We start from the raw sequence: 13,740 nt of genomic DNA on the forward strand, positions 1-13,740 counted from the left end.
AACAAACTCTTGCTTATGGGATGAGCTAAATGCTAATGAGTCCACATTCTGCAAGGCTGATTTAGACACGTGGTTAGTTTCAACCAATAGAGTTAGGAAATGTATAGACACGCATATAGTGCAAATGATGCGAGTGAATCAGAAGCCTGGAAAATGTAAGAAACATGTAAAATGTGTTGTCTTTTCCTTTCTGAAAAACACTATAAAACTGGCCATGTTTTAGGATGAATTTGAATTTCTTTTTAGATGTTTCCCTGCCTAAGCAGTTATAATACAGTTTTCTTTTTCTCATTTTTCGTGCATTAATTTTGGGCTCTTGTGGATTGATTTTTAATTTTTGGATCGGGTTTTACCTAACATTAGGAACTACTTCCAAGCAGGAATTATCCAAGTGCCATTTAAATGTTGGTTTAGTTTGTTTAGTAGAGTTAAGTATAATAACTTTGAACTTGGCTATATTTGGATACAAGGCTACACTGGAAAATTAACAATTCACAGCTGTTAGAGCTTGTTGGAGCCCTGTTAGGATCCAGTCGCAAAAGACAACATCATCAGTATAAGCCAGGTACTTTATAGAAATGTTCTATAACTTTGGAGGGTTTATTGGAATATCTTGAAATATCTTATCTAAGTCACTTATATATAGATTAACCAAGAGTGGTGCTAATATGCAACCCTGGCACAAACCAGAGTGCGTTTGAATCCATTTGGTGGTATTTCCAGCATGATCTAATCTTATCTTAATTTTCGTGTCAGAATTCTAGGCAATTAAAATACTAAGAAGTCCCTCAGGACAACCCACTCTAGGCATTTCTTCCCTCAGAACTGCTCTATGTTAGATGAAAGGAATTTTGAATGCGTTGAAATCGAACAGACTATGCTACGGGATTGTCTCTCTGGCCTACCACATTTGATGCAATCCTGGGCCCGTCCATCCAATCACACAAATGGCCACCTCCAGACACTAAATAGAAAACCGACAGCGTCTAATAAAGCAGATTTCATATTCATTGTTTCTGTACACATTATACAATGACAACCACAAGCCTTGCTGTCCCCACAGGGTAGTGTAGAAAGAGAGATAGCACAAGCGCCACAAATCTACAGAAAATAACACAGGTCAGGGAATCTCATCCACCCCACTCCAATCAATGTTAGTTATTACCATCAAGAAATATTCAATCCATTTAATGTACAGTATTCCAAACACATTCCATGCTGTCGCTAGCATGGAAAAAAGCACAAACTTCAGCCCCTTCTCTCATCTGCCAGTTTAGGTACAGTGACTAACTCGCCACATTTCCTGAAACTCATCTATTTGCAAAACATCCCTATTCCAACAGCCTCCACAGCTCTCCCAACCTCAAACTTCCAAGACCCAAAATAATATGGCCCGTAATCTCAAATAAAGAAGCATCCTTCTCCCTCAATATTGCCCACAATTTGTGAATTCTCGCTATGCCCTGTGAACGTGTGTGTTACACCACTCACCACTAATTTCAGAATTATCAGATACATCATGTAGTGCTGGAAACTCTGGCCTTCTCTTTTACTTTATTAAGTTGCCTCCTTGGCTCCAGAGTGGCCTTCTCATAGTAATCAAGTAACATTATTTTATGGTTGTCGCCCAAAATAACCTGTGCAACACTCTTGCTCACTTAATTATCATTTCTTACAGCCAAGAATCTTAAGACCGCCAATATTAAATCCCTCAGGAGTTGGCCAGCTGAGGGCATTGGGCCTAGGGACCAGTGGGGTAAATTAAATTTCTAATATTTTGACTACAGGAAGGTCCAATAATCGTGGCAAGGGTTTCTGCAAAAACTCAACTGGCCACCCTTTTTCCATCTTCTCTGGAAAAACGGTAATCCTGATGTAGGATTGCTTGATTATTAGCGACGTCTAAGTTAATGGTGAACCTGGCTCCTTTTTTGCTAGCGCTGTAAACATGTTATCTGCCCTAGACATCTGCCCCTTCAAGTTCTTTATATGTCTTTTGACTATATTATGGGCCTCTCTCATTTCAAACATTGTTTAATTTTGCCAGTTTACAAGAGTACACTATCCTCATTAGATAGTTTATATTAGCCAGCCTCTCATCCTTTGAGCTGGGGGGGGGTTAATGTTGGCCCAGATTCCCTTTCTCCCCAGATCCCCTTAAAAGATTGTATCTCACCAGGCGGGGCTTCAGTTGTTCTTTCAACTTTCTTATCTGATCCTTCTCTTGTTCTTCATGAAGAGGAGCTGTCCCCATTTGCAGGGATTCAGCTATCTGACCTGAATATCTTATCTGATCTAACAATATAATAAAAGGCAGACGTATGTTTGTCCCTGTATATTTGTCTGATGCAATCATAGCTGCGCCTGTTGTCACAACTAGAGGGAGCTGTTGCCTTAGTATATATAGACAGTGCAAATGTGAATAGCTTCGCCTGTTGTCACCTCCAGAGGGAGCTTTTGCCTTAGGATATATAGAGAAAATGCAAATTCACATGGCTTCGCCTGTTGTCACCACTAGAGGGAGCTGTTGCCTTAGGATATATAGCGGCCCGACTGTGTTAATGAAACCCTGCACTTTGGCCCTGTACACAGGCTCTTACACTAGTATTCATCATAATCAGATTGGAGGCAGGAGCTGAGCTCATAAACAGCTATTTCCTTTGCTGTCAGTTCTAGAAAGTCTTAATGTAGATTACTAAACTTTGCCTTTTAAATGTGATGTTTAATCTCACAGGCATTCATACTGTTATGCAAGCAAAATACTATTATAAATCAGCGTATGACTTGAGTGCAGTCAATTTCACTGCCAAATATGTACATTGGGCAGGCTGCATTTTATTGACAGCTTGAATCTCTAGGTCATGATTTGGTTGCATCAGTTTATTTTGCATGACGATGATGGCAAGGATTTGCCTTGGTTATTGACTGATTTTGATTGGATATTGGGCTTGCACTTGTAGAACATGTCCTAACACTGGTGCGAATGTTTGGCAATGTCTTGCTGCCATCATATTTGCTGTTAGATGTAATTCTTTTGAACATTGGTTTCATGTATTTGTAGATGTCATATCACACATGATAAGGCCATGTTATATTCAACATGTCTTTGACTATAAGGAACATCTATAATGCGTGCGTGTCTTTTTAACCATACTTATTTTTAAACTAGTGTTTTATTGAATGTTTTCTGTGTTATTTACTTGCTATGCACTTGCTATGTACTTGCTATACTTGCTACGTACTTGCTATGTACTTGCTATATGACTAACGTCGAATGAAGACTTGATGATGATGATGAAATGTTTAACATCAGGCAATCAACTCACTCATGTCGCCAACTTCATCACTATTTGTCACCACACTGCTGCTTTTGGAAACTGTTGTTAATGCAAATTTTGTATTTACACTCTCTTCTGTTGCCCTAGACTGCACTGCCACCCAGTGGCTATCTGGTGGTTTGCAGTTCATCAAGCAACCCAAGACCTTACTCTTCAGTTATTGCCTATGCGCCAATTAGGCTCTGTGTATTTTGGCATTGCACCACACCAACATGGCAGGACCATCCCATGGCACATATTACAACCCCTCCTTACCTCATATGTTACCCACAACAGCATGTACAGGCTCTGTTACATCCTAGCTAGTGTTGCACTTCATCACACCCCAAATACATACCTACAAATACACTAGTCCTTCTCTAGCACATACAATGCCTGCAGCTCCATTCCCACCCAATTCCTAAAGGGTGAGCCCCAAGGGTCTGTTTTTGGCCCACCTCCCTTCATGCTCTATACATCCTGCCTTGGAAAATGAACCCCTTTTTTATTTCCCCTACCACCTATTTGATGATGACGACCAAATCTTCCTCTCGTTCCTTTCCTTCAACCATGAGCCATCCCTCAGCCATCTTCCACTGCATATCACATAGGGGTCCAATGATCGATTCTTCAAAGACTGAAGTCAAATACCCTACCCCACCTCCCTGCTACCCTGCCCCCGCACCAACATGGCCTACAGCGTCCTGCTCCCCTTTGAGAATGGACCGAAACCCTTACCATGAACTGCTTCTGTTGCCACGGGGGTCAAGATACATCTTATAAATATTTGAAAGAGTCGTCCTCTTCTCACCACTCTTCTAGCGCCTTGAATCCCACCCTTGTCCTCGGCTTCTTTGGTTTAAGCATCCTCCCAGACCTTCCTCTCTACCCACCACCCCTCCAAACAATTCATAACATTTCAACTCATGCTCAAAACATTTTGCCACACTCCTCTCCTATCTGTGCTACACACCGCGTTCAGCCAGACTGCCATGCTGCGCAACAGCTAAACATGCCTGCTCCTTTTATTTGAACCCATGTATGGTCTGCCCCCCTCCTACCCAGTCCAAGGCTATCTCCCTTTACTCACCACCTGACACCCTGCCATCCATCGCAAGCGCTACCCAATCTGAAATGTCCACGCCTGCCATGCACGGCTTCCAGCTTGCACCCCATCTCTCACCTTGCTTGCGCCTGACCCCTGGAACTCCCTTTCTCGGTCGCCACCCCTTTCGCCCGACACTGCACTCAAATGCAAATAACTTCACACACTGTCAATAATACAGTTTGTTTATCGTGCCCACTGGCCTCCGATATCTTCCAACTCCACCGGCCGGATCCAACCCTGCTTCCTTACCAATTTCACCTTATGTAAAATATCCAGGCAAGGGATCCACACACTGCTGTCATTTCTAATCCAGGCCCTCACTTTTCCGCACAATAAATAGAAAAATACCCTCAAAATCGAATTTTATACAAAGAAAAGCTACATTGGGGCACCTTAAGCACCCCAATGCTTGCAGCTACCCAGACTTTCCCAGCTCATCTCTTGAACACTCTCCAAGTGTCTCCTAATTTTTGGACATGCTCTTGTTTTATACTGCACTAATTTGTATCACCCTTTTTGTACCGTCTGTATTGTCTGTTGGATAATGTGACCAGTTACTGGTGTGCTCTATCTTGCCTAAGCCCTCTCACTGCTGGTATGGGATATGCCATCCTTTCCCCATATCACCATTAGTACAAGCAGAAAAAAGTGGTTAGAGTGATGTGTCTACTGTTCTGCCGTTCCAGCCCTGCTCACCACGGCCACCGGTGTCTTTGGCGAAGAATAATGCACACGCTCCCTCCTTTCGGTTTAAAGCCCGGCCATGGAGTGCATTCGCTGTCCTTGAACACTATTCTCAAGAAAACAAATTTCTACTTTATCAAATGGATCCGCTTTTGACGCTAGCCTGACTAGAAGGCTGACACACTGAGCTTAGGAATTCAAGTAATGTTCCCACTTGGCTGACACGGCCTTAAACACTTGCAAATATGTGCTAAGTCACTGGGTTCTGAGGGGCCACTGGTGGTGTCTGTACACATTCCTTGGCCTTTTAATCAAAAGGGAAATATGCCAAGCTTGAACAGTCTGCCCAGAAACAAAGCAGCGGTCAAAGGAAATGATGGCAGGAACAATGAATATCTGTCTTAAAAGGTTGGCCAAGAGATGTGTTTGCTTTTGCTTTCTGGCAAGAGAAGTGTGTTTATGGGTCCGGTAAAGCTGACTAGCAGTGGTTCCTGTTAGCCTGTCCATGTGCTGCTGATGTGTGTCTGCTTTGAGCAAATGCCTCTCAAATCCAATGTTGATTTTGGGAAATGGCATTGATTGGCCGGCCCCCGCCTTGCCAAATGAAATGGCATCTAAGACGAGGACAAGTTGTGCTGGAATGAAACTTCCTTTTACTTGAATATGTAAAGTACAAATGCTATATTTGATTTTCTTCCAAGATTCCAAAGGGTCTATGGTGAAAGAGCGCTTGTACTGTTTAATTTACCAAGCATGCTAGTCTTTCCCTGGTGCAAATGTTCCAAAAATGTATGATATGATATGATTGGTTATTTATAACGCGCTTAATACCCAGAGGTTTCCAAGCGCGGACCCAGGAATCGAACCTGTGTTGCTCCGCGTCGTCTTGCTTCCAAGGCGAGCAAGTTGCCCCTGAGTAAGACACCCACGCCCATTAATTATACCCCTGCTCTAGATCCAGTAGGGGGTCATGAACTAGCCTGGGCCAGGGCCTGCACCTGGACTGCAGGATCAGTGGCGCCCAGGAGTGATGGTGCGAGTAGCGACGGCTGCGCGTGGCAAGTAGGGGCAAGTGCGCATGCTTAGGGACTTGAGATGTACCAGGATTGAAGACGCGAAGCAGAGCAATGAAACATCAGTGGACACATGCGTTAGGCAATTTGTGACAGCAGGCGTTGTGAAACCTGAAGGCCAGGGGCCTTAGGTGCTCCAGGTACTGCATGCCAAAGGTGTGGTGAGTGCAGTCTGCAGCTCTGCTGCTGTGTAGGAGAAAGGGCAGTGGCTGTAGAGTGTGGGGGTGAGAGTAAGAGCTTGCGTGGCAACGTGAACGGAGGATAGCACAGGGGCAATGTGCTTGTCTTGGACAACGCAGAGCACCAGAGATTCGAATTCCGGATCTGCGCTTACAATCCCAACTCGGGGATTAAGTGTGTTATAAACAAACTATTAAATAAACCCAATAGGGTAGAGTTTTAGATATTTCAAATGTTTTTGTGTGACCGCACATCATATGGTTTAATTGGCTTTATCTTTCTTCTAATTTCCTGGCATGTGTGCCCCCTTTACCCTCATGTTACTCAGAGTTACAAAGATTCGTGCCACTTTGACATCCTGGCCCTCGGCCCCCTTATAGGCCAACAGTGGCCTGCAAATCTCAGAAAGGTTCTGGTTTCTCCTCTGGTGCAGGACTGGAAGTACTGGCCTGGAAACACAAGTCAATGGGCTAGGTAAAGGTCTGTGAGCCCAGGCACAGCCTTTGAGAGGCAAATAACTGTAGGATAACAGGAAGCACAGTAATAGCTGTGTCAGATAACAACCAAGGCAGTCACTTAGATATCCAGATCAACCATGTGGTCTCCAGCATTGCCTGCCTTCAACAAAATACAGAGATATCTGCAGACGTAATGGCCATTTCACATGAAGAGAAAGGCTATGAAAGTAAGACAGACCAAGCCTCAGTAGAAATGGTGAAGAGTGCCTTGGATAGTGTGCTTAGCGTGACTTGGACAGCTATCAACACAGTTGTTATCAATTACATGGAGAAACTAACATATTTTACTATATATGATATGATTGGTTTTTTATAACGCGCTTAATACCGGGGATCGAACCTGTGTTGCCTGTGTCGTCTTGCTTCCAAGGCACACGTTGCCCCTGAGCTATCCTCCCGATACTTTTTTTAAATCTTAATTTTAATCATAAAAGAATTAGATTGTTAGAAGGTTTTAAATTATTTATACGCTTGTACTTTTTAGGAATATACATAAATACATAGTTGCGCTTTGCGAAATTGCCGTGGCATTGCATTTAGTGTAAGGGAATTGTGTCAGCATGTAAAAACCGTTATCAACACATAAATACATTGAAATTCAACCTGCCTAGGCAGAGTTTTGCCGCAAGTCCTTTTTTCGATTGAAAAATGGCAGACAAGCTACACTCACAAGTTCCGAACAGAGCAGTAGTGATACATGCTAGTGTGGGCAACCCTACAATACAAATGTGGGCCACATTACGAGGATGGCACTGTGGCAAAGGGTAGCTGTAAAGTGGGACATGTTTTACCGGCAAAGTGAAGGATGTACCTCCAGCAAAAACACATCGGTAAGACATCCACCTTAGTTCCAGTTTTACCACAGCAGAATGATCACCCACAATTCCCCATGGAGACTTATGGACTCCACAAATTGAGACTAACACCACCGTGCCACCATTCGTTATCCAGTGAAAATTCGACGGGACTGAGTTGGGGTAAGAGTAAATGATGTTGGTGTTAAATTACTGCTAAATTTACTGGAAAACTCATAATAAGGCCCTAAAATGTACATCTCCAGGCATTTAAATTAAATTACCCGCCAACAGCTTTAATAAACACCCAATTTAATAAACAATCAATAGTTGATTCACACTATCCAGTCATTCAATTTTAAAATCTTGTGCCTTGACAAAAAGGTGCAAATACTAAAAAAAAACATTTTGGGTTGGACAGGTGTAGAGGAATAAGGTTGCTTAAGACCTCTTACGCTGCTCAATTATGATATAGGGAGTGGGTGTTTCCCCCCTTATTCTCTGTGCCAAGTGCAAAAGAAAAGCCAGCAAATCTCGGATTCATTTGTACAAATTCTGAATGCACATAGTTACCTAGGCCATTCTGCTGAATATTAGTTTACCTACACTCAGAAGGGCAAGTGGGAAGCATGCATTTCAGATTAAAGTTTAGGACCCTCCTCATAGCAAAAGATCTCCAGATAAATACCAGATATGGAATTGGCCTAATTATTCCATACCTTAGAACCAAAACCTTAGAGGCTTTTGAATTATTTGACTTTTCAATAGCAAAACATGTTCCCGCTAAAAGACCAGTGTGTGTGGGAAAATGCAGGCAGTAATTCCGGCAACAGAACAACCACCAATTTACGACACCACTGATTGTGGTGGGGAGTAAATGGAACAGCCACCATGGACAATACATGCATGGACTCACATAGATTAAGGACAATCAACATTAGACAATTTTTATTGCGAGTAGGTGGTACGGAAGCCATGTTATGGATGGTCATGTGTCAGAAGTGTTTGCATGACATATATTATACAGATTAATTGTAAGTATACAATTAAAGATATATGTTAAATTAAACATACAAGTGCATGGGACGATTGTGACAATATTTATGTATGAATTTCACTGAGTTTAAACACTCACGGGTCAAATATTTGTACGGGTCTCCCTGTGGCTATTGATTGAAATTAACTGAGTTTTGAAATATACATTTGATTGATGCAATCATAGCACAACTAATCACGTATTTAAAAGGTGAGTTTTTCAGTTCTTAAAGATGAATATGAGGTTATCATTTTGAGGGATAGTGCTAGGGGGCTTGGACAGTGAGGTAGAAAGCGAGATACAGTAGAGAAAGATAAAGTGTTAAGTCCCTGGTGGAAGCTGTGGGGTATTGCGGTCCTTAGAGCCTTCAGGTGCACATGGACCTGGAGATGCATGAAAGGGACCTGCTGCTGCATAGAGGACGAGAAGCAGAAGACACGAGTTGGAGACCCTTAAGACCGCAGAACTCTGATTGGCTAAACTCATTTACCTCTTGGGGAAGGGAGCCCGGTTTGAAATTTGAAAAGACAAGAAGTGCAGAACCCCAGGAGAAGACAACCTGTTGTGGTTATTGGACATTGTTTTGATGTGCCTATTTTCATTCATTGGACCCAATTCTGTAAATATCTCTAATAAATTCTACTTTCACGAGCCTTCTGAAAACCTAATGGCTTGGGTCTCCTAGAACATTCCTTAACAAAGTCACCATTAAACCCACAGTAAAACATGCATTAGCCTGTCTTCGGCGTTCTCTTTCCGTGGCTGCTATGGGACTACGAATACCCCCAATCTGCATGGGTTCACTGGGAGGTTCACTGACAACAGAGCCTGAAGAAAACAAGGGGGACGTTTTTTTGTTTCTGTCCTTCGTTCTGTATGCCTGGCGCCTACTTGTAGGGGTAGATCTCCCAAGTCAGGGTACTGGGTAGGCAGTGTGGGTACCACTGCCAGGGCATCTTTCATGTGATCACTAAGCCCTCTGTAGAAAACATCTGATTTTTTTATCCTCAGGCCAGGCTGTTTCTACAGATAATTGATTAAACCACATGATATACTCGATTAACAAAGTCTTCCCTTGCGTTAACTCGAGCAATTCCAAATCACGGGTTTGTGCTTTGTGGCGTGCATCAAATACCCTTGTCATCTCAGCCACCAACTGATCGAAATCATACAGGATGGGGCTATCACCCTCTAATAACGGATTAGCCCAAGTAGCTGCTATACTGCTTAAATGGGACAAGGTAAAGGCTGCTTTTGTGGTGGAGTCAGGGAAAGCCTGTGGACGACATATGAAGTGCAATTTTAACTGGTTCAGAAAAGTGTGGCATTTTCGAGGGTCACCCTGGAACTTTTCGGGCGCAGCCAACGGGGAAGGGGTGAGCACATAAACTGGGGCTGGTGATACCGCCCCAGCAGAGGGATCAGGTTGGACAGGTGCATCCCCAAACTCAGCGTCTGGGGGCAGAGCATGCCTTTCGCACTGTATGGCATCCATACGCTGATGGATGGCCATTGCAGCGGCCGTCATATCAGCTCTCAATACCGAGATAGCTTGAACTAGTGCAGCCACCGGGCCCCTGGCGGAGATATCCATAACCCAGTGGAAATGCGGCTTCTCAGTCTGTCAAGAACCGAGGTCCACGTGGATTAGTCTACCTCCGTCCCCAAGTACCAGTCAGAGAAAGTATGAATAACTTGCTGACCGGTGATTGGGGCCACAGGTGGCAGGAACAGAGAAACCACGGGTCCCAGATGGCTGCAAGGGCAAACAGAAGGTTAGGTATACAAAGAGTTAGGATCTCTAATAATGTTTACAACAACACAAGTACAAGGGCACCTACCTGTGGGGATGACCGATGACAACTGGTTACCTAACTGTTCCCCCTTAGTGGTGTTGTGGGTTGAAATAGAGGAGATGGAAGGGTACCTCTGTTGTGACACTTGCAGGGTCCACCGTGGTCTGGATGGGAAAAGACCTGAAACAATGTGGTAAAGTTCCATAAACACAGTACTTGAGGATTCCAGAGTGCTCAAATACCAAAGCCAATGGGTAAGAGAGCAAAGCAGTGCGGGTAAGCAAAATCCAAGGTAGCAGCAGTTCAGGGTGTCAGTCCAGGTTAACAACGCCAAATCCAAAAGGGCAAAACCAGAAGCAATCCAAAAAGCCAGGAAAACAAGGTCCAAGATCCAGGAAGCAAAACAGAAGAACAGGGAGCACAAAAAATGCCAGACGCCATAGAAAACAGCTGAGAAGCTCTGAGTATCGTTGGTGAGTGTCTTTTATCCTGCTACTTCCTGGACACGTGACGGCCCTCATGTTGAGCAGGCGTCACGTGAGCGGGATTTGCCCTCTGGGCAGGAGATGCGGGTCGCGTGGGCGGCAGACAGGCAATGAGGCACTCCAGCGTGTCTGCAGATGCCATGGCAACCCCCATCGCGAGCGTGGCCAACAGTGCCAAGGGTGTCACAGCGTGCGAGACCCGCCAAGCCACCGGGTGGGTGCGGAACCAGAGCACAACCACGGCTTGCACCGTTGCAGGAACAGCCCTCTGGCATCCGTCGGAGCAACCGCATCCGGATCCAGTAAGTGTGTAGCTGAATGCGTGACAGTAATGCATTAATATGACAAGACCTAATCCATAATCTAGCCTTCTTTTTTATTTTACTTGCATAATTGAGATCAAACTAAACCCACAAGGAATGAGGCAGCACTATGTTTCAGTTCGAGTACAAATCGTTTTCTTTCCTGGTCTTACAATTTAGAACCACGTAGTTTTAACGTACTATTGGAGTTCAGGTTACATTGCATTATTTTTGCAAAGAGAACAACTCTCTGAACTTGCCATAAAGAAAGAAGCGAAATCTGACCAAACTCCAGCCTAAGTGCCTCTACCAGTACCCCTTGAGGCATATTAATGACTGTACGTAATATTTTCACCTCGATGTGGTTTAACCACCTCACCTGACCTGCTGGTAAAACTACTATTGCATATAGAATACCCGGTAGTATAGCAGTACAGTATATTTCTAATAGTCCTTGGATATTATAACCCAGCATTATGGATAATATACTGCCTACGCAGTCAGCCATTTATTCCAGCTTTTATTTAGTACATATTCACCAAATTTTGACACAGGGGGTTTATAGTGATCGGGAATCCCAGATTAACGTACTCATTAACATTTTCCAATGACTGATCCTTTAATTTCCATACCCGTGGGGTCTTCCTTGTAGCTTTTTTCCCCAGGCACATGTTTTGGTTTTACTCATATTAATGACCATCACGTTTTGTTGGGATCTCAGTTTGGTCAAATAAAATAATGTCATCAGCATAGGCAAGCCAAGGAAGGGGGATGCCATTAATTTTAGGTGGAAAATTACATATTTTCGTAATATCTTGTTTCATGTCTGCAGTGTACAACTTGTAGAGTAGGGGGGCCAGTCCACACCCCTGTTTAAGGCCCCTTGTTTGACAATATTTAGTATATATCCCCGACGTATTTAAGTGGACCGTAATAGAAGTGTGAGTGTACAGTTGTTGGATGTAATAGAGTAGAGCCTTATCTATGCCAATAACATTCAACGTTTTCCAAATAATTGTGTATGAAACCAAATCAAAAGCCTTGCTAAAATCAATGTAAAAGCAATAAAGAGTCGGCCTAAGTTTGTTGTTTGTTTGTGCAATGAGGTACTGAAGTATAGATATGTTGGTAATAGTATTATACCCTTTCCGAAATCCCACCTGAAGGGGACTCAATAGATTATTTCCATTTACCCAGCTTGTGAGTTTTTTCAATATGACAGTTGCAAAAGATTTTTTCGGCTATAATCATTCATCGCCAGAAGCCGGTAATTGTTCGGCTTTAACCTATCTCCTTTTTTAAAAATAGGAACGAGAACAGATCTCCACCAACTAGCTGGCAAAATACCAGAGCTCCAATTTTTTTCGAACAGGCCATTTAGTATTTTTGCCAAGAGGTGTGGATCAGCTTTGAATACAACGTTCGGTATTCCATCGGGGCCTGGTGCACGTGAGCTCTTCAAATTAGATACAATACTGATTAAACTATGCACATCGATATCCCAATTCGAAGAATCAAGTTCAGAGGGTGAATAAGTACAATTTTCTTCCCTCGTCTTATCATCATAGTATACAGACTCAATATGTTTACACCAGGTATCCTCCTGAATAGGGTTAATTTCAATCGGTAGCAAGCTCATCTTATATGCATTAAATTGAGACCAGAACCTTCTGATGTTATTAGCTGAAAGCCAGCTAAATAATAGAAGCCCACTTGTTGTATTCATCGAGCTTTTATGCCATTTCATCCAATTTCTGTACCCTGTGTTTGCACTCTTTATCATTTCTGCTTTATGCCTAGGACTAATATTTTTATCTTTCTTTATTTTACTGCAAATCTTATGATGAGTGCTCTTTTGTTTGGCAATTAATGGATCAAATGGGAACCCCTTTCTCCCATCTTTACTGTAGGTCTTATTTGTAGGTCTTATTTTTATAATTAATTAAACTATGCTTCATTTTATTTTTAATCATAGTGTCTAAGGTCCAATTTGAATCTTTCAAAGACGCAGCTATATCAATATTGGGCTGGTTAAGATGTGCATTTATGTCGTTAATGATCATCTCTGTCCACAATGGCCGGTTACCTTGACTGTTTGGCCTAGAATTTGTTTCACGGTACCTATTTGTGTAAGTGCCATCACCATAGTGCCCCCAAGGTCACTTTGCATTAGATTTGCATCCCAAAAAGATATCAGGTTAAAATGTGCACTGTATAGATTTCTTTTTATTTATTGTGCAATAGTTAATTATAAACTTCTAGAGTTAGAAAGAAACATTCATAAAACATTGTCATGTATAGAAATACTTAGATAATAAATTATATCGAGCAACACTTAAATACAATCATTAAAACCCCCATCAAATATTTCCGCCTACTTTCCAACCCAGGAACTCCACCGCACTCAAAAGTTATTTTCGTATGTCAACACATATACATAGGCATAA

The sequence above is a fragment of the Ambystoma mexicanum genome, chromosome 14, assembly GCF_040938575.1.
Source record: "Ambystoma mexicanum isolate Mex_15411 chromosome 14, UKY_AmexF1_1, whole genome shotgun sequence".
In the NCBI taxonomy this organism is placed as follows: Eukaryota; Metazoa; Chordata; class Amphibia; order Caudata; family Ambystomatidae; genus Ambystoma; species Ambystoma mexicanum.